General features: G+C 45.8%; 1 protein-coding gene across 3 annotated transcripts in view; it reads left to right on the top strand.

The window, feature by feature from the left end:
* The window catches only part of DCUN1D3 (defective in cullin neddylation 1 domain containing 3), a 37,361-nt gene that overhangs the window by 8,303 nt on the left and 7,555 nt on the right, over nt 1-21,503 (top strand). For all 3 annotated transcript variants that reach the window (XM_081840034.1, XM_081840032.1, XM_081840033.1), the window contains exon 3: nt 14,359-14,440. The gene's annotated coding sequence lies outside the window, so the exon portion shown is untranslated. The remainder of the gene's footprint in view (nt 1-14,358; nt 14,441-21,503) is intronic.

Below are 21,503 nucleotides of genomic sequence, written 5' to 3'. Positions count from 1 at the left end.
GAGTTGAAACGAAATATTTGATTGAGGGCAAAGCATGGTGGTGTTGGAAATCGACAAAGTGTATACTTTTCAAGCCGTTCATGGTTTTATTGAAAGTATTTCTATTTGAATATCTGCAAATAGCGTAGACGGGACTCTTCCCTTAAAAATGTTAAGAGAGAGAAAAAAAGAAGGGACTGAAAACTTTCCCCTGGCTGCTTTTGGCACCCCCTGAGAGCTGTGTGGGAAGGGCCATAGCTCAGTAACAGAGCATCTGCGTGGCATGTAGAAGGTCCCTCTACATGCATCTTGGCATCTCTGGGTAGGGCGGGAATAGACTTGTATGAAACCCTGGAGAGCCACTATCAGGACGTGTAGACAATACTGAGCGAGATGGGTCACTTTTTCTGACTAAGAACAACACAGCCAAATCATTTGGGGGAATAGCCATAACAGTAGGCAGAGCAGCTGCTTTGAAGGTTCAGTCCCTGGCATCTCCAGGTGGAGCTGGGGAAAGACAACCGCCTAACGTTCTGGAGAACTGCTGCGAGTCAGTGTAGGAAGCCATGCTGAGCTAACGAATGGTCTGGCTCAGGAGTCAGTCTGGACTCACAGCTGTCCATGGAGGCACAGGTTAATTCTGTGTCCAGGGCAGCTGTCTACCAGCTCCATCTGGTAGGCAGGCTGAGATCCTACCTGCCTGCGGACTGTCTTGCCAGAGTGGTGCATGCTCTGGTTATCTCCCGCTTGGACTACTGCAATGCGCTCTACGTGGGGCTACCTTTGAAGGTGACCCGGAAACTGCAATTAATCGAGAATGCGGCAACTAGACTGGTGACTGGGAGTGGCCGCCGGGACCACATAACACCAATCCTGAGAGATCTGCATTGGCTCCCAGTACGTTTCCGAGCACAATTCAGAGTGTTGGTGCTGACCTTTAAAGCCCTAAACGGCCTCGGTCCTGTATACCTGAAGGAGCGTCTCCACCCCCATCGTTCAGGCCGGACACTGAGATCCAGCACCAAGGGCCTTCTGGCGATTCTCTCATTGCGAGAAGTGAGGTTACAGGGAACCAGACAGAGGGCCTTCCCGGTAGTGGCGCCCACCCTGTGGAACGCCCTTCCTTCAGATGTGAAGGAAATAAGCAGCTATCTTCTTTTTAAAAGACATCTGAAGGCAGCCCTGTTTAGGGAAGTTTTTAATATTTAATGCTGTATTGTTTTTAACATTTGATTGGAAGCCGCCCAGAGCGGCTGGGTATAAATAAATTATTATTATTATTATTATTATTATTATTATTATTATTATTATTATGAAACTTCCTGTGTTCCTGTTGCTTGCCATGCCAATTACACCTGTTGAAATTCCCTAGTCTGCATCCTTAGAATCACAGAACAGTATAGTTGGAAGGGACCCTGAGGGTCATCTAGTCCAACTCCCTGCTGTGTAGGAATCTGTTGCCTGGTGTGGGCATCAAACCTTGAGATTAAGAGTCTCATGCGCTACTGACTGAGCTATATCCAGTCAATGGTTAAAGGTGCAGTGGCCCTGGCCTCATTTTTACCCCCACTGGCCAGCCTAGTACTTGGTCTTTCTCCAAAAGCCTCTGGCAAGAGAGATTTGTCCGTTTGCAAGCTGCCTCCTGGAGGGTGAGAAGAGGGTATCCAAAAGAGGGAATGAACAAACTTTTGGTACTGGCTCCTGAAGGAATGTGGTCCTTGGCAGAAGAAAGGTTGTTCACTCCAACACTCTTAATAATCTGTGTTATTTTTTTTCAATGATGGGCAGTATCAGCCTCAATTTTTAAAGCAAAAGTACATAAGTTGGAGCCAGATATGATAAAACTTTTCCAGATTTCAGTATCTAATATAATCGGCAGCTGGTTCCTCAGAGGTGCCAAGTGCAGGCAATCTTAGCCAGATTTTTCTACGTCTTCAGAGTCATAAAGGGACCTCACAGGTCACCTTGCCCACCCCCTGCTGCTCAAGAAATCTGCTGATGCCGTGTCCCTCTGATAGTCAGCCAGCCAGCCTCTGCTTGGAAACCTCTTAGTGAAGGAGAGTCCACGGTCTTCCAAGACGGTCTGTTCCAGTGTTGAACAGCTTGTACTTTCACTATGTCCTTCCTTATGTTGGGTGCAGACGTATTGGTACAATCACTCTTGAGGAGGGCCTGGGAGCTGCTTACATCAAGCCTGGGAGTTTCCTTACTTACAACACCCAGGAGGGGAGGCCTTGGAGACAACCAGGTCTCACATCTGCACCTCCAGTTATCCAGATGTGGAACTTGAAGAAGCCGTCTTATACGGAATCAGATAAGTATGGCAAATGCACCCACTATACATTTAAAAGCACACCGAACACACATTTAAAACACCTGACTCCCCCCAAAGTATCCTGGGAAGTGTCGTTTCCAGCTCACAGAGCTACAATTCACAGTACCCTTAACAAAGCAGAGTTCCCAGGATCCTTTGGGGGAAATCACATGCTTTAAATGTGCCTTGGATGTCCTATAAGTGTATGGTAATAGATCTGCCCTTAGTCCATCTAGCTCAGCAGTGTCTGCTACTAAACCAACTGGCAGCGGCTCTCAAGGATTTCAGACAGCAATCTCTTCCTGGAGACGAAAGGACGAACCTGGAACCTTCTGAATGTAAAGCACATGCTGTGAACACTGAGCTATGCTCCTTCCTTTGCTCCCCACTCCAAAAAAACCCTATACCCCTCCCCAAACAACTAGGAGAGATGCTAATATATTCTCATTCCCCCCTCCCTTTGGATTCTTTGTTTTAATTTTAATTTTATTCCATTTATATCTCGCTTTTCCTGCAAGGAGCTCAAGGTGGCATTCATGGTTCTCTCCCTCCCCATTTTATCCTCACGACAACCCTGTGAGGCGGTTTAGACTGAGAGATGGTGATTAGTCTCCATGATCACCCACTGAGCTTCCTTGCGGGGTGGGGATTTGAACCCTGGTCTCCCAGGTCTTCTTTAACCTCTGCGCCATGCTGAAAACAGCACAGCTTTCCTCTTGAATCTCTCCCCTCCTACTTATGAGTGTTTCTGCTGCAATGCAGCGCTGTTGTGTCCATTCATTATGTTATTAATTAATTTTATGAAACAGTTCATTTTTAGAAATGGTGTAACTGTCCGTAGAAAATTGTTTTGGAAGGCTTTTTATATTTTTTTCCATTGCAATAAACTTTCTGCAGAAAACATTCCATTCTGCACTGGTGTTGATAGTAAACGGTGGCCAAGAGCAGGAATTGCTCATCCTTGGTATAGCAGACCTCTCCAAGTCAGTAAACAAAAGTGTTTTGAACCTTTTCCCTGCTGTAACCAAGGGCAAGTGTCTCTGTGGATTTGGTGTGTTGAGTGTGCCTGTGAAGACTTCCCTTCCGATGTGCTGATCTAATGCGTCCAATCCCGACAGCGTCTTTGCTCAGTGGATTCTTGGTAGCGCATGTCATGGTGTGCTCAGGGGTGAACGTTGGGGGCCTGTTGATTTTTTTGTTCTTCCTTGCTGCTTCAGGGAGCTGCAACCCTCCCTGAACTCGAAGCCTTCTGGAGCCTGCTCTGCTAAGAGGCCGCTTTGGATATCAAGATGGAGATTTGGCATCCCAGTGTATTCAGCTGTTGATGTTTTGCAATATTTATTAAAGGTGGTTCTGAAGAAATAAGAAATAACACTTGTCAACACGCACATTTCCTAGGGAGCACTACAGTTTTTGCCAAACGCGGCTTTTCTCTCCATTTAAACTTTTGCTTTATTGTATAGTTAATCAATATTTTGATTACACAGCAGCAGGGCCCAGTGGCAATCAATATGCCGATCATTTGTTAAAAGTCAGCATCTGGTAGCAATCTCCCTGCGAACATGTGTTTTTAATAAGTAGAAGAAGAGCTTTTAAATGTCTGTTTCGTTTTGCAAACTGTTGCCCTTTCTCAGCTGCAAACAGCAACATCAGATCAATCCACCATGTTTCTTACCATTTTGGTCAGCAAAGCTGCTGAGGTTGAATGCATTAGATCTGAAGGATGCATTAAATCGGCACATCTTGAAGGGAAGTGGCACTCAGCTGTCAGTCCCTTCTCCCTGTGTGCCGTCCCAACTGCTACCGTTATTCTGTGCTATCCACAGGTTGAAAGCCTGCTGAAGCGATCAAAGCAAACTTAATCCTGGATACATCAAGTCTTGTTGGACTGCACTTCCCATCAGCCCCATCTGGCATGACTAAGGATGATGGGAACTGTAGTCCAACAACATCTAGAGGGCACCACATGGGCTATCACTACACTTGGGGCACTGTAAGGAGCATGTGAGAAGCAGAATCTCAACCTCACGTTATGTTGTTTCCTATCGATAACAGTCCCTGGGAGGGCCCCCCTGTAGCAGCAGTAGCTGCTAAAGCATTCACGTTCAGAAAGGCTGTCTTTGATCTGTTGATTTGGGGGAGAAAGCAGGTCTGGGATACAGATTTGCAGTTGCACATACAAGGTCTGGCAGTCTGTGACTTGTGGGATGCAGGAAGGAATAGGCTCTACTCCAAATTCCACTCTACATCTGTCTCCACCCCCATAGCCACTGTTTTGCCCTTGTCTCTGCTTGGTGGATGTTGGTGTTCTGGTAAAAAACAAACACACATACACCTCAAACCCAGATCCTGCAAGCTTGCAGTCTGCCTACCTTGTCTTACGGCCCTGAAAATGGGTAGTGGATGCAGGAGTGCAGACCCCTGGTGTTTTGTCCCAGGCCACTTTAAGGGCTTTGGTTAAGAAAGCTGGGTTTAGATCTAAGAAAACGATGGCAATGTTGGCTTCCAAAGCATAACGCCTTGGTCTGGAGCAGGTGTGGGGAAACTTTTGGCCCTCCAGGTGTTGCTGAACCACAGCTGCCATCATCTCTGGCCCCTTGGCCATGCTTGCTAGGACAAATGGGAGTTGTAGATCAGCTCCATCTGGATGTCTGAAAGTGTACCACACCTGCTCTAGAGATACTATCCACATCTTTCTATGGAGGCTAATGTTGGTGTGCAGTGGTGACAAAGAATATCAATTGCAACTACAGCTGCCTCCCTTGCTAGTTGTGGAATCTCTTTTAGAGAGCTATTTCAGGCTTGCACAAAGCATTTAAGAGTGCAACATGGTCCTTACTGGGACTTTGAGGCCCAACTGAACACTTGGAACAGCTGCTCATGCAGGTTTGTCAAATGATTTAGACCGGTTGGTGATTACTCCCGGTGCCCAGTTCCTTCCTCCTGAGTTGTTCTCCTTTCCTTCCTCTCTACAGAAATTGTCCTCACCTACCCAGTGTCCTCAAAATAAAAGTGTGCTTTAACAGCGACGGTTTCATCAGACTTGCATATTTATATGTAAACAGTGGCATGCAAATTAGCTTTGTTAGCAACCTTTCCTGAACAGGCTGGAATGTGTTGCTCTTCTAACTCTCCAGCCAGGAACTGCTGTTTCCTTTATAGAAGCCGCTTGGCCTGAAGACGAAAAAGAATGTTTGGCTTTGTAGAGGCGGCGTCTGCGCCCTCCTTGTTGCTGCAAACACAACATGCTTCTCCAGGGACACCATGGTGTGTTTAGCACAGTCACAACCTATTTAAATTTGTCTCCTTACTACCCTCCCCCAGCTGATTTTGGACCAGGGCTTTTGTCAGTAGTGGGTCACTTAACATCCAAGTGTTAAAGATGCCAGCGGATGGGGGGGGGGGTTTGCTGGTTCTTTGAAGTACATCCATGGCAACTTTTATCACAGTTGTGGAACTGCTGACAGCTCTTCAGTTTGCAATATAGATTTTGCCATTGAGATTGTATATAGTGCAAAGGTATGGTAGGGGTTTTTTTTTGGGGGGGGGGTAAAACCACTAGACAGCATTTGGCTCTTAGATCATTAGATCAGTGTTTCCCAAACTTGGATTTCCAGCTGTTTTGGGACTACAATTCCCACCATCCTTGTCCACTGGTCTTGCTACCTAGGGATGATGGGAGTTGTATTCCAAAAACAACTGGAGACCCAAGTTTGGGAAACACTTTACAGTTTCATAGGTGGGGAACTATAGACTCAGGGTAAATTCACCCTTCCAAGTTTCTCGGTCTGGCCCTTGGGACTCTACCCAGCACACCCCTTCTCTGCCTACATGGAGGGCAGATAGGGGTGTGTGAATGTGTGTATAAAGGCAAAATTTACATTGCTTGCTCTGCCCAGCTTTGTCTCTGGCCTTGTCCATCACTGGCATATGGCCCCTGGAAAGGTTGCCCAGAGTAGAATATGGCCGTTGAGCTGGAGAAGGTTCCCCACCCCCTAAAATACACCCTCTATTTTGGATTGCAAGGCTCATCCCTCACTCGAGCACATGTCAGCTCTGCTTTTTAATGAATTAAAAACCCCTGGCTTAGCATTTGGTTGCCGTGGTGTGCAGTCAGGGAGTTAGGTCAGCGACAAACCTGCCACCACTGGTATACGGCTCCCAGAAGGTTGCCCAGGAGGAAATGCAGTCCTTGGACTGAAACAAGATTCTCCACCTAGGAGAGCAGCATTGGAAGTCCCACCTCTGCCACGGCCCAGCCAAATTTTGGTCAGAGTTGGTTCTTCACTTGTGAAATAATAACACACAGGGTGGATGAATGAAGCAGACAGACCACAAAGGGCTCTGCAGATTGCAAGTGGCATGTGGGAATTATTTAGCAGTAACAAAAGTGCTTGGATTCTCATTGCATTAAGGTACAGTAGAATTGAATGCATGTTTTGGCAGGTGCTGTTGAGGAAAACCTCTATGTCTCGCCTGCATCCAAGCTAGAAAGCCCCTCTCATCATCCGAGTTCCTTAAGCTCTACTGGCAGGCGCTTAGAAACAGAGGTGGTTTTGCAGCCGTCTCCTCTGTTGCTTTACACCAGGGATGGGAAACCTTTATTTTGTTGAGGGTTGCATTCTTGGGGTGGTGGTATTTTGTCTATGTGTTGGCAGTGAGGACAGAATCTAAAGTGAGTGGGGCCACCCATTCCTTTCTCTCTGCCTGTGCTGCTGCCCTGTGGACAGCATAGGAAGGGACAGATCACTCTTTCCACAGACGTGAACTGATAATTTGCGTGCAGCTTTCACTCTGCCTCCTTCTATTCCTCCATCTGTTTCAGGTTCACCCTCCCATTTCCCACCCTCCAAACTCCTTTCCTCCCTTGGACTCCTTCCACCCACCTGAAATTAGGCCAAAGGCTGCACCCTTCCCAAGCTCTGCTTTACCCCAAAGGTTTCTGGATCGAAAAGAGCTCTATCAGTTAGGGCTGGGCAATATCTCGTTTTCAACATTGCGATGTATCACCAGCTAAACATCACAATATATTGATATATCACGATGCTTGAAATAAGGATGGAACTACAGTGGTACCTCAGGTTAAGTACTTAATTCGTTCCGGAGGTCCGTACTTAACCTGAAACTGTTCTTAACCTGAAGCACCACTTTAGCTAATGGGGCCTCCTGCCGGAGCATTTCTTTTCTCATCCTGAAGCAAAGTTCTTAACCTGAAGCATTATTTCTGGGTTAGCAGAGTCTGTAACCTGAAGCGTATGTAACCTGAAGCGTATATAACCTGAGGTACCACTGTATCTAGAGGCAAACAGTAGAGCTGGGTGTTGTCTTGTTTTCAACATTGCGATATATCACCAGCTAAACACTGTGATATGCAGTGGTACCTTGGTTTTCGAACGTAATATGCTCTGGAAGACTGTTCGACTTCGAAACATTTGAAAACCAAGGCGCAAAGGGTGGCCTGCAAATTAAATAGAGAAAATGGGGGGGTGGGGGACTGAGGTACCACTGTACCGATATATCACAGTGTTTGAAATAAGGATGGAGTAATGTAGAGGCATTGATTGGCTTCACAGTTCTTCCCATGTTGTGAATTTTGCATAACACACATCATGATTCACAATATATTGCTAGGTCAAAAATTATGAAGCTGATAGCACAATATGGACGTCTTTCCTCTGGGGAAAGACGTAACTCTTAAAAGCATTTAAAACTGGTTTATGTATATGGTGGATCTGACACTATTTTTTTCTGGAAAGGCTTGTCCAGTGAGGTGAAGGTCATGGCCCTACTAAGAATCTTGTGCGTTCTTAATGGTGCAGATTGAGAATATGTCTTACTGAGATTTAGAGATTAGATTTCTAGAAATTAGAAGCTCTTCCCCTTGTTTCTTCTGGTGTTTCTATCTCCTGGTCCAGCTGATGTCCCTCCTCCCCCTCCTATGCTGCTTTGCTGAAGTCTTCGGTGAGAACCTGAATGCTAAAATTGGCTCACCGCACTGTAAATCCACTTAAGCAAAACCTATGGGATGTGCATCATTTATTCTGATCCTGGGATTTAGATTTCCACATTGCAGGTTGTGGGCCAGCCTTGACACAGTGGATGCCCGGGGGAAACCCAGTACTTCATAGACAGGAGAAATCAGTGCTGACATACTCAATCTGAGAAGGACCTTCATAGTGCTGCACATGAAAGGGAATTATTTAGAGCTTGAAATATTGTGATATAAAGAAAGATATATCCTGTAGCTGGTGCATGAGAGAAATAGAATAATTACTGTTCCACGCTCCAGATCTACATTTCAAAAGAAATGTTTGAATTGCTGATACAAAAGCATTTGTTTGGGGATGTGTGAGTGGGTGTCTCACATAGTTCAACTTCTCCTCTTCACTCCCACAACCAGTCTCAGGTTCTGGAGTTGTTACCTTATTTACAAGGCTGGCTTACCTTGTTCTGGTGCTTTGTTTCTGATGCTTGGTGTTCATAGGACTGACAGATGAACTAGAAGAATATTAGACTAGAGCAGGGTTTCCCAAACTGGGGCCTCTGACCACTGGTCCTGCTAGCTGGGGATGACATTTGCCTGGAGAGGAACCTGACTTTCAGTTGAGCTGTTGGGTGAACCTCTTTTCATGGCAGTTCCTTAAGATGTTTTATTCTGGTGGAGTCCTTGAAAAGATGTTAGAAGAATGAACTCCCATCAAGCTCTTGCAATCATATGAATGATGTTGCAATTTGGGGATGTGCCAGCATGGGACGCACATGACACATTGCTGGCTGATAGCAAAAGCAGGACTGGAGTAGGACAGAATTGGTTTTGTGAGCCTAGCTGCTGCTGCTACTACTTTGCTTCCCAGTAGTGACTGGCTGCTGTGTTTTGAACATGAAGATTCATCTCACACCGGTCTGCAGAAGGTTTATGAAAGATTCCTACAGTGGTTGCATCTAGATTTGCAGAGCAGCTCTTAAAATAATAATTTAAAAACACCACTCTTGGTTAGGAACAAAAGGGGAACTGGTGGTTTCCCTCAAAAATCGCAGTTACAATTTGGGTAAAGTGGGTGAGGCTTTCGTCTAGTTACACTTCCTCATTTTCTAAGGCAGTTGGACGGACCTCTTTTCTCTCTTAAAGGAACTGAGCTTCCTTGTGGAATTTCTCCTCCAGCTCATGGAAGCCTCAAGGCACTGCATTTTGAGATGTCACCTTGGTGCACAGAATCATAGGGTTGGAAGGGACCACTAGTCCAACCCCTGCAATGCACAAAACTTTTTGCCTTCAGATTGAGAGTCTCGTGCTCTGCCGGCTGAGCTGGTGTAAAGGTGGGGAGCTGATTCAGCCCAGGGGCCACTTTCCTTTCTGGGAAACCTCACAGGAGCTCTGTGGAAGTCGTGGGCAGGGCCTGTGGCCAACGCAGAAAGAGCAGTAAATGTGAATATCACCTTTCTACAGCAGGCTAAGTTTCTTCACACTCACAAGGTCCTTTCTATCCTCCATCCTCACAAGCAAGGAGTTCATCAGAGTTCAGGGACACATTCTAGCCAGGCAAACACACGTGAGGAGCATGCAAAGCAGGGCTGGTGAGGGATGTGGCTTGGGAGGTTGCATGGTTTGCAGACAGTGATACCTGGAGTGACGTATCTGGCTCCCAGGCCTGAGGGTCCCCATCCCTGTTTTAGATGGAAGAGGTTCAGCAGAATTGCTCCACTTTTCCCCCTCTATTCCACACAGCCTTCCAATTTATTTATTTATCATTGTTATTGATTTTTATTGATTAAGATACATAACTTTTATCTATGTACATATATAACTAGGTGATTATGAACCTATCTGGATGTAAGAATCACTCTTTAGAAATTCAAATCATTAGAAAGTTCACACAATACTGAAAGGTTCACTATTTGCTTAAGATTTAAACAACTTTTTCTCCTACTTCCAACAAGAAAAATACAGTAATGTTAGAAAATGGCAACCTGTTGTAGCCGGTGGTTTTACAGAATTTATCCAGAGCTGCAGCTGTCAGAAGTGAGTTAGGCTTCCGCAAGGAAGTGTAGACAGCTATCATGGGAAGTTTAGGGGCTTTTAACTATGGAAAGGCAGCATAAAAATAAAATGATATAGAAGTTCAAACTTCTCTCTGAGCTCTGTTTTGATTTGGAAGTCTGAATGCGAGTTCTCAGAGGTCATTCAGAGGGAAGTAATAGTTCCACTCTATTCTGCCTTGGTCAGACCAGACTTAGAATACAGTGTCCAATTCTGGGCACCACAATTTAAGAAGGATGTTGACAAGCTGGAACGTGTGCAGAGGAGGGCAACCAAGATGATCAAAGGTCTGGAAACTAATCCTTATGAGGAGCACTTGAAGGAGCTGGGTATGTTTAGCCTAGAAAAGAGTAGACAGAGAGGAGATATGATAGATATCTTCATATATCTCAAGGGCTGTCACATGGAGGAGGGAGCATGCTTGTTTTCTCCTGCTCTGGAGAGTAGGACTCGGACCAATGGCTTCAAGTTGTAAGAAAGGAGATTCTGACTAAACATTTGGAAAAACTTTCTGACAGTGAGAGCTGTTCAACAGTGGAACAGACTCCCATGAGAGGTGGTGGACTCTCCTTCCTTGGAGGTTTTTAAGCAGAGGTTGTATGGCCATCTGTCATGGATGCTTTAGCTGAGATTCCTGCATTGCAGGGGATTGGACTAGAATCAGTGGTGTCCAAACCTTTTTCAAAGAGGGCCAGATTTGATGAAATGAAGGGCTGTGGGGGCCGACCAACTGCCACAGGGGCCAGATTAGGCCCCCAAGACAGACTTTGGACATGCCTGGACTAGATGAGCCCTTAGCGTCCCTTCCAACTCTACAATTCTATGATTGTCACTTCATCCTTCACTTTCTAGCATGGGATTCTAGTTTAGTTTTCTCCCCTCTAACGTAGCCCAGACACTACAGCAAAAGAGAAATGAATATAGAAGGGAAACAACTCCCATGAGCTCCATCCTTTGTGGAAGTTGGAAGTCCACAATATCTGGAGGTCACCAAGTTGGACAAAGGCTTCTTTAGAATATAAGACACAATCCCTTCCCCAAGTATTTTGCGATGTAAAATTTGGCACAGACAGCCAAGGAATGGAGACAGAGGAAGCTGCCTTATACCAAATCAGACCGTTGGTCTGTCCAGCTCACCACTGTCTACACTGACTGGCCGTGGCTCTCCAGGGTTTCAGGCAGGAACCACTACCTGGGGATGTCGGGGATTGAACCTGGCAGCTTCTGTGTGCAAGGCAAATGCTCTACCGTTGAGCTAGAGCTCTTAGAGAAATGGCAACAGATAGGGGAAGAGCATGTATGGCTTTCATTTATGTATGCTTTCACTTGGCTACTGCAGTGTCCAGAGGACTCTGTAGTCGTGCCAAAGGTGTGTCAGGAAATGTGGGCATTGAGTAAGGATTTAAAGGAAATGAGAGGTGTGACAAGAGAGAGGCAAGAGATGAAAAGCAGAGTTTGGCAACAAGGTTGGCTGGTCCTGGTGATAAGGAAGCTCTCAGGGACAGGCTGCAGCTCACTGAATATTATGCATGCAAATACCCCTGGTTCAACCCGCAGCATCTATAAGTAGGTCTGGGAACCCTTGTCTGAAACCCTGGAGAGCTGCCAGTCAATGTAGGCAGGCTCTGAGCTCAGTGGAACAATGGCCTGACTCTGTACCAGACAACTTCCTGTGTAATGCTGCTCATCGCTGATGTTAGGCTTGTAACTAGCTAGTCACCGTTAATAAAGTGTGTTCTGCAGGGTTGTTTTTGTCTTGGTCTGTTTAAAAGTGTGTCTTTTTTTCCCTCTAAGCACCCAGCCCAGAAAAAGCACCCCTCTCTCCAAAAATATCGCCCTCTAAAAATATTTTGGGAAATGTCGACTTCTTTCCCCGCCACCCCTCCAGTCGGCAGCTATTAATGGACAAATGTTGTCAGGGCTACCATGCAACCCGATTACAGAACAATTTGCAACACAACTGAACCCAAAATAGTAAGAGAGAGTTCACTGTTGTCTGTTGCAACAGATGTTCCAATTGCTTGGCACCTGGGTTTGCTGCCGCATGTTTGCAGGCTAGCCTAGGTGGGGAAGAGAACGTCACTTTGTCCTTCCTTGGCATACAAAAGAGGTCTGCTCAAATCTATGAGGAAGCTGGGTTTGTCTGTGGAGCCTTCTGCTTTCCAGAACTGAAGTGGCAATGGGCTGCAGTCTCTGGCCAAGCAGACATGGAGGCTTTCATGCATAACTTGATGGGAGTGAAAAGTGAGTTGCCAAATGTTTTTTGCCATGTTGGCCTTGTAAAGCAGAGCTATCTCTCACCATGTTGGGCAGTCAGTACTGTAAGGAAGAGCTCACTCTAAGCTCGCTGATGAAAAGCAGATATTCACCGTGCAAGTGTGATTGCTGGATTGCCAAAAGGAGGTGACTTGAATGCACTAAAAAAGCATTATAAAAAGGTAAAGGACCCCGACAGTTAAGTCCAGTCGCAGACGACTCTGGGGTTGCAGCGCACATCTTGCTTTACTGGCCGAGGGAGCCGGCGTTTGTCCGCAGTTTTCCCGGGTCATGTGGCCAGCATAATGAGCCGCTTCTGGCGAAACCAGAGCAGCACACGGAAACGCCATTTACCTTCCTGCTGGAGTGGTACCTATTTATCTACTTGTATTTTTGGTTTGCTTTCGAACTGCAAGGTTGGCAGGAGCAGGGACCGAGCAACGGGAGCTCACCCCGTCATGGGGATTCAAACTGCCAACCTTCTGATCAGCAAGCCCAAGAGGCTCAGTGGTTTAGACCACAGTGCCACCCGTGCCCCCCCCCCCCGCAAAAAAAAAGTATTATAGGCAGTGCTAATTTTTGAGAAAAAGAGGTGCTGGAGCTCACCATGAATGTCTCCCTTGTTCTCGTATAATGGCAATGGCACCCAGGTGCCAGAACTGAATTCCTGCTAGGGAAGAACCCTGAATATAGGAATTGCATCTTATATATTGATATACCATTCTTCATCACTAGATTCTGTGGCAATTTACAATATGAAGAAACAATATAATAGATGCCCTTAGATCCAGGTTTCCTAAATAGTGCTCCACGATATGTGTGAGGAACACACATACTAGTGCCCCAAACTGTGGGAACTTTCAGGAAAAGTTCCAATTCTAAGGCTTGATGGCTCATAATGTCAGTCTTTTTTAGAATAATACCATGGCTTAAAAGAAAACTGGAGAGTGAATGCCACTGATTGGGTGCCACATTGAAAAAAGGTTCCCTTCTCTTACTGTAACTTACCTCACCTCTGGTGTTAGGGCACCCAGAGGAAAGTATTGGCTAAGGTACCCTGCAGCCAACCTAAAAACCCTTTAGAGATTCCTACGCATACAACTGAGACCTTCTCCTGCCTCTGTGAACTTGAAATGTTCACAGGTAGAAGTGAAAGTGTCTGCATCGATAACAGACTTCTCAGGACCCTCTTCAATCCCTTAAACAAGACGTAAAACTGATTAAATACATTGCCGTGTACTTTTGCCCTGAGTCAACTTGCATTCTCGTTCATGGATTTGAGACTGTTGGAGACACACCTTCTGAATGCACCCGAGTCCCATCTCTGCCTGGAGACTGGTTCCCCATTGCTTATGTAAATCCTTGTTTATATACTCTGAATTGGGCAGGGAAACCGCAGCTCTACAGATACTGCTGGACTGTAGCTTCCATCAGTCCCAGGCAGCATAGCCAGTGGTCAACAGTGATGACAGTGGCAGTCCAGAAACATCTGCAGAGCTACAGATGTCCTCCCCCCTTCCCTAAATGCATCAGATGTTAATTGGTATTCTAATTGCTAATCCTCTGTGCATGACATCTTGGCCAAAATGCTTTATGCAACTTCATGTGTGCCCTGGTATGAATTAACCCATCAGCAATGAGCAATGGCCACATAAATGAAGCTGCCACCTTTGAATTTTGCTTTGTGGTGGTGACTTGAGCTTTGTATGTGCCGCAGCCATTGAAATTTCCTTCTTTCAAGATTTCTAAACCATGTCCCTGTTTTTCACAGTGTTCCATGGAGAGACCCTGATGCGTGGGTGGAGAGCCGGACTCATTGCTGCAATGCCTTCCTGCTCCTCTGAGGATAGCATGTAAGTCCTCTGTTATGGTTGCTCTCTCGTAAACCAGACAAGTGTGCTTCTCGGACAGTCTGGGCCACTCTGCCATTAGCAAAAGACAGCCCCTCTTTTGGCAAGCCAGTATTATAGCTGATGTCTTTGGAGGGCTGTTTGTGTCTAGAGGGTGGTGTGAGCCAGCAGTGAGGGGGTGTTCATCCATTGAGGGGCGCACAGCCACACACCCCTCATTGGACAGGTAGGGTGGAGCCCACACCTCACTGCCGGCTAGCGGGACCTGACGCCGAGATGCTTATTTACTCAAGTCTAATGCGCCATCTAATGCGCACGCAATTTTTTTGCAGCTTAATTTGGCAAAAAAAAAAAAAAAAAAAGAAGATGCTCATTAGACTCGAGAAATTTGGTATATTGGAAGCTGCCTTTCAACTTTCCGATTCTATGATCTGTGGTTGTATAATTCTATCCCGGCTGGCTTATTTACCTCCATAAACAACACAGGCCAAATACCTGCTGGATGGAAAATGCGTATCACTCTCCTGATTTATAAGAAAGGGAACGGGAATGATCCACAAAACTATCGGACAATCTAGCTCTGAATTATCTGTTCTGCCTGGCAGTAGCTCTCCAGGGTCCTGGCCAGTGATCTTTCCCAGCACCTGCTGCTGAGATCCTTTAACTGGTGTAACCAAGATCAAGCCTTTTTGCAAAGGCACGTATTCTACCACTAAGCTGTGGTCCCTACTGCTTTTCATAGACACGATCTTTTGTCTCTTATAATCTTGTTTTCAGTTGTGAATTTTAAGAAAGTGTTTGGATGCAAAGGGGGGACAGCACATCAGCCAAACTCTCCTTGGTTCTCTGTCTAGCATCCTGCAACTAGGAGTGCACAGATGGGGGGAAAGAGCTGTGGCTCCAACTTGTGCAGAGTCCCACCCCTGGTGGGACAAATGTAAGCTTACTATTGTTTGGTTCCTTCAACCAGGGGAGCTGGAGTCTTGATTAAAACTGATGATGATGGTGGTGATGATTTTAAGAGAATTGATTGATCTCTTAAGGAGGTGGAGCTATAATCAGACTGTCAGACTTAAGAAGAAATCCAAGTGTGTGTCAGAAAATGGAAGCAACCTTTTGAAACCCGGACAGTGATGGAATTGTGCCCCTTGCATTCTCCTGGTATTTGGGTTCACTGCAGGGTCACTTCAGAATTGCAGCTAAAGGCAGGTTTGAAGCCATGCAAGCTGGCTATCTCTGTCTCTTGTGAGAACTTATTCCATAGTTTAGCTTTGCGACCTGTGAAGAAGCACTTCCTCTTGCCTTTCCTGAATTCAGCTTTATTGGATGTCCTCGAGTTCCTGTGTTATGAGAGAGGAAGGGGGGGGGGGAGCCTATGTAATTAATCTTACTGTTGTTGTGCAGTTGCCTGTGGCCACAAGCAATAAACACTTACTTTGAAATGAGCTTTATGCAAATCTGCACAGAGCTTCTGGTTAGTTTGTGGGTTTAATGACACACAATGCTAAAGGATTAAAATAAGTTTCACCCTCCTCAATCCCTCATCTCTCTTCCCCATCCCCCAAACGTGTGTGACTTTGTGCGTTTTCCCTTCACCAACTTTTTATAGGTCTGTACGCACATTGGGTTTTTGAATGAGTGTGATGGGTGCCATCCCCTCTGGTCACACGCCCCCTCTGCTAATCACCATCACCCTACATATAGAGAGAGAATGCCCTCACACTTAGCTTTTTCAAGGGATCTGGGTAAAAACGTGTTCCTGTAAAATTAATCTGAGCCTTGACTCCCTTGGGAGGTTGTGGACTCTCTCCTTCGTTGGAGCTTTTTAAGCAGAGGTTGATGGCCATCTGTCATGGATGCTTTAGCTGAGATTCCTGCCTTGCAGGGGGTTGGACTAGATGACCCTTGGGTCCCTTCCAACTCTATGATTCTATGTCAATGATGGTTTTTTGACTGTGTTGTTTGGTAGTTTCCTCTGCTTAAACAAGTTCTAACCGAGTAAAACAGTATGTTAGACTTAAAGCTGAGAACCTAGGGTTTATGCCTCGCCCAAAGTGTGGACCGTCTTTATGAAATTCAATGGGCAATTCCTGTTTCCAGTTGAACTTTGGTAATCTGGCTGGCAGGCACCCTTGGGCTGGCCCTATAGAGAGCTGGAGGGTGAAGAATATCCTGTAACCTGTTTTGCAGGAGCCTTTGCTGTTCAAACAGCAAACTTCATGTGGGTGTCAGAAGCAAATGCGCTCTCTCTCTCTCTCTGAACTCATTTTATGGCTTTGGGCAAGTCTCCCTTAGCCTCTTGTTCTTCCCTACTGAAAATCTATTCCAACAAATTGTGGTTCTCTACTCTGCCTATAAAAATTAAAAGTGCAATATGCTTGTCCTACTTAGAATAGGCAGGTTGAAATAAATGGGCATGACTAATGAAGGTCCATTAATTTCACTGGGTCTATTCTAACAGAATTGGATATAGCCCTAGGTTCTTTTTAGTTCTGTCCACAAGGGACAGCAAAGCCTTTGTGAGCATAAGTGTAGGAATGTTTTGGGGGTTTTTGTGCGTGAGTAACATTTAATTGTAATTGGTGTCTGCTTCCTTCTTGCATTTGGTCAGGTTCGTAGGGTTAGTAGTCTTCAACCTTTTCAGACCCAGTACCCACTTTTAATCCAAACGTGCATATAGGAACCCATTTCCTAACCTTTTGTCATATATTTGCATGTTGGTAGTACAGTACTCCTGTTGCAACCCACCTTGGGTCAGGCTGTGACCCGCTAGTGAGCTCTGACTGGAAGACCAATGGGCTAGGCAATTGCCCTTTCCCCTCCTGCCCCATATGTCCTGCCATGAGAGAAGTTGTCTGAATTTGCATTTGCAAGTAAGACACAAGTTTAGGCTTCAGTCGCGTGAAGTCATTTGGGTGCTGTCCTGCAGATTAGCTGCTAGGAAGCCCCTGTGGGGAAGCCCTGAACATTCTGGAGCAGACTTTGAAAGTCTATCCTCCTTCAGCCAAGAAATATTTCCCAGCTTGCCTCTGGTGTGAGTTGGTTGCAGATTTGATGCTGTTGGATTCAGGGCTCGATAGAGACAAGGAATGGCTGGCTTGGTACAGCAACTTAAGAGATGATAATAATAAGAAGTAATTGTCCATCTTGAAGCATACTGATGCATACTGCTCATCTTCCTTTGCCAGTTCATCGCTAGCTGGGAGTAGATCACATCCACTCGGATTTCATCTTTCCAACTCTCTTGACTGGCTCTTGTTTGCATTCATGCTCTGCATAGTAATGGGACACACCTAATTCTTGCATTGCTGGGGCCTTCTGGCATCATTTCTCTCTCCTTCTTGTGTGTGTGTGTCTGTGCATATACACACACAATTCTGCCATCTAAGGATAACGTGTCATGCATCTAAAATAGGCTCTTCATAACCATCCCACCTCCCACTGGCCTCCTCATCCCATCCTACTGTGGGAAGAGCCACTGCTTTGTTCTAATGGTGCTTCCCTGTGTGTATGGCTTTTTTAAAAGCCAGAACAGAGATGTCTTGTTCTACTCCCTTTCTGCTGCCACTGTGGGATTTGTGTTGTCTTGATTCTGCCTTTCTATCAGAAAAGAGATTTCAGGCAGTGAGCAGAAGACGTTTGAAGCAGATGCACTACTGACATTTTCAAACCACAAAACAACAACCCTTAGCAACCATTATCGATTCACCAACAGTCCCAGTTTCCTGATCTTTAAAAGCCCTCTTATGGAGGCAGGTCTTCAACGTGTGGTGTGGAAAGCCTACGCCATGATGGGGCCTCTCTAGGTGGGCCTCTCTAGGAATGGCATTCTGCAAGAAGGATGCCACAGCCAAGAAGGCCCCGTCTCTCATACCACCTGTTGAATTTCAGAAGATGGAGGGACATGGAGCAGGGCCTCGGATGCTGATCTGATCATGCATCACAGAGGTGCATAAGGGGGCAGTGGCTCTGGTATCTTCATCCTAGGCCTTCTCGTATTACAGCCACTGTCTGCTGATTTTTTCACATGTGCTGCAACAGCAGGCAGCTATATGCAAGGATGTTTCCTCCTCTGGGACTGAACCTTGGGCCAGGTTGGCGAGTTTGAGGGCCTCTTCTCAACAGGTGGTCAGGGCTGGGTTGGAAAGGAGGCAGCATAAATTTAGAAGAGACTGAATTTAAAAAAAACAGCCACCACCATCCAGAGACTGAGATACACTGCCGCTGAATAACAGTGCTGGTCCCTGTCGCCAGTCATTATATGTTACTTTCATAGAACAGCTAACTAAGGCTGAGCTATGGATAAAAATGTTATAAGGATGCAAACTAGATTGCTCTGAACACCTGAAAGTTCTAATACAGAGCTTTCCAAACTTTACATGTTTGTGACACGTGTTTTGGACATGCATCATCTCGCGTTATTCAGTTTTACTAGCAAACCAGAGGCTAAACTAACCCCTTTCCAGCCCCGGGAAGAGTGCAGGGAGCGTTCACGCGACACACCTACACATTGCAGCCAACAAACTACCATGTTGCGACACACAGTTTGGAAAGCTCTGTTCCAAACAAAGTGTGGAGTGTGTGTATCTATATCTAGAGAGGGGAATCTTGAACACATCAAGCAGCATCAAACTTCAGACAAGTTTTCTCTGGATCTCAGAAGAATGCAGTTAATCAGTAAAATGTTATGTTTATTATGGTGACTAACAATGTTAAATGTTTTAAAGCAAGATGGAAGTGGAAACATCTTCAACTGCTCCTGAAATACCTTTTTGAAGGGTGGGATATCATTAATGCCAACTTTGGACTGTGTGATTACTGACCGGGTACCACAAACACACATCCGCTATGCATGGGGAATCCTTTTATACTTTCCCTCCAAATAGGCTGAAGGCATTGTTTGGAAATGAAGGACCGTGAAAGCTTTTCTAAGAGCAGCAAAAGTTCGATTTTGAAAGTACTGTTGAAAGTATTGATTTCCCTTTAATGAACTGAACCAAGCGGGGAAATGCTTGGAATTGGCTGGCAAGTACATTTCCCTGAGAAACCTACCTCAAAAATTCTTTTTCAAATGAAAAATATATCCGTACAGACTCGGGAGGTCTGAGCACCCTCAAAGCCAGATTATAACAATGTTAACCAGCATTGGGCTCAGTGTTGTTCAGTGAAACATCGCTTCCAAATTCCTTTCCTCAAAATCCACCCATCTCTCCCCATAAAGTATGGATGATTTATGAGTGCTTGCCTTTAAAAACCATACTCATCAGAGGTCTGCCTGAAACCTGAAAGTATTTGCTGCCCTTTTTATGATAAAAACTTGCATCGTTAGCACATCTGCCCCTGGAAAGGCAGATACCTTTTGCATTCTCTTGTTACATAAATTTGGCGTATTCATGGAGTGTGCCAGGGAGGCTGCCCTGGCAGAGCTGAAAGTTTTGTGAAGATAGTGTAGAGGAGCTGGCAGCCTCCAAGATAAAACCAGGTTTGAGCACTCACTCCAGTTGGAAGAGAGCAGCGATGTGCATTATCTGGCCCACTGGCACAACGTCCCTATGAGGCGGGCTGCTGTGCTTCCAAGAGCCCTTAAAGACAGCTCTGCACAGAACACAGTTTAGTCTAGCTTTGAGCCATGATTAGAACCATCTGCCATCTCAGCCAGCCTCAATACTCCATGTCCTTTTTAATGATAACTTAACACTTTTTATGGGACTGGATCAGGGTGGGCAACATGCAGTCCCTCTGATTTATCCCACAGAAGGCAAGTCGTTCTGTCGCCATCATAGCCTTTTTATATTGCTGCAATATCACTTCTTATACTCTATACCCCCCCCCCTCTTTTCCCCAGGCACATTGCTCCAGCACGGGGTTTTTTGGTGGGGAGGATGCAGGCCTTTAGATTTCCACTGTAAAATCCAAACTTTGGAGACTGGTAGAAGAGAAAGTGCAGCAAATGGAGCCAGGAATCCAAACTTGGCAGTAGCTCGATGCAAACTGTGGGTATCGTAAAGCTCCTTGGATGCTTAGCTATTAAAATGCATTTATGGTTTTTAAATAGTTTCCTGAAAAAGATTCTGGGTCAGAGTCATCTGTCTCGGCAAATTCAGCGCATGAATCGACCTCTTTGTAACCCTGTGTTACAGTAAGAATTTTAGGAATTTCCTTTGATTACCTCTTGCCAGTCGGCCACTGGGAGAAGCCACAGCTGCTTTCTAGGTGCAGAGGTGAGGAAATGTGGCGTCACACAGTTTAAAGGGTGCTTCCAAACGGAGAGACCTGGGGCGGTGGGGGGTCATTTAGGTACGCCCACAATAAATGTGGAGACTGTGCTGAATCCACGTGTGTGTGTGTTTTTCCTGGCAGATTTGAAGCATATTGAGCTAGCACAAGGGGTGTTTGTGTAAGCAGTTTTTATTGCACGGGCATGATGTTTCTTATGCTACCCGTCCTGCCTCCTTGAGAGGCAAGCAGAATCACATAGAATTTGCGAACCAACAACCTTGATCACAGCATTGCAGAAGCATGCTCTTTAAAAGGGCTTCGATAAAGCAACAGTGCCAGTCTTAATGGGTCCAGGGTCCTAGACAAGCCCTCTCAGGGCTGCAGGGGGACGTTCGGCATCACTTGGGGAAAAGACCATAGGTCAGGGGTCCCATGTTCAATCCCTGGCATCTCTCATTAAAAGCAGCGGTTGGCAGGAAGTTGCTAATTTAATTATTTAATTTAAGCCATTTCTATACCTCTTAGTCATTAGCATTTCTTAGCACTGCGCCTAGCCATAAACCATGCAGGTTCAGCAAGGACGTGCCTACCTGATCTCAGCTGGGAGGGAGTTCCACTGGCTTGGGATCACATGCACTGAATGCATGGCTTCTGGTAAATCATGAGACGTGCCTCTGAGCCATGGCTGATCACCAATGGAGACTCCCTTCAAATATTTTGGTGATCAGGTGGCAATATAAAGGATCAGGTAGTCCTTGCGATATCCTGGACCTAAGCTGATTAGTAAGGGCCTTGTGCAGTGATATTATTTCCCTGAGATCTTGTACCAGAGTAGGCCAGGATTTGC

The sequence above is a fragment of the Podarcis erhardii genome (genome assembly GCF_964252035.2).
Source record: "Podarcis erhardii genome assembly, chromosome: 14".
NCBI classification, from domain to species: domain Eukaryota; kingdom Metazoa; phylum Chordata; class Lepidosauria; order Squamata; family Lacertidae; genus Podarcis; species Podarcis erhardii.
Note: the sequence above shows the minus strand (reverse complement) of the source record. Positions and strands in the feature narration are given on the sequence as shown.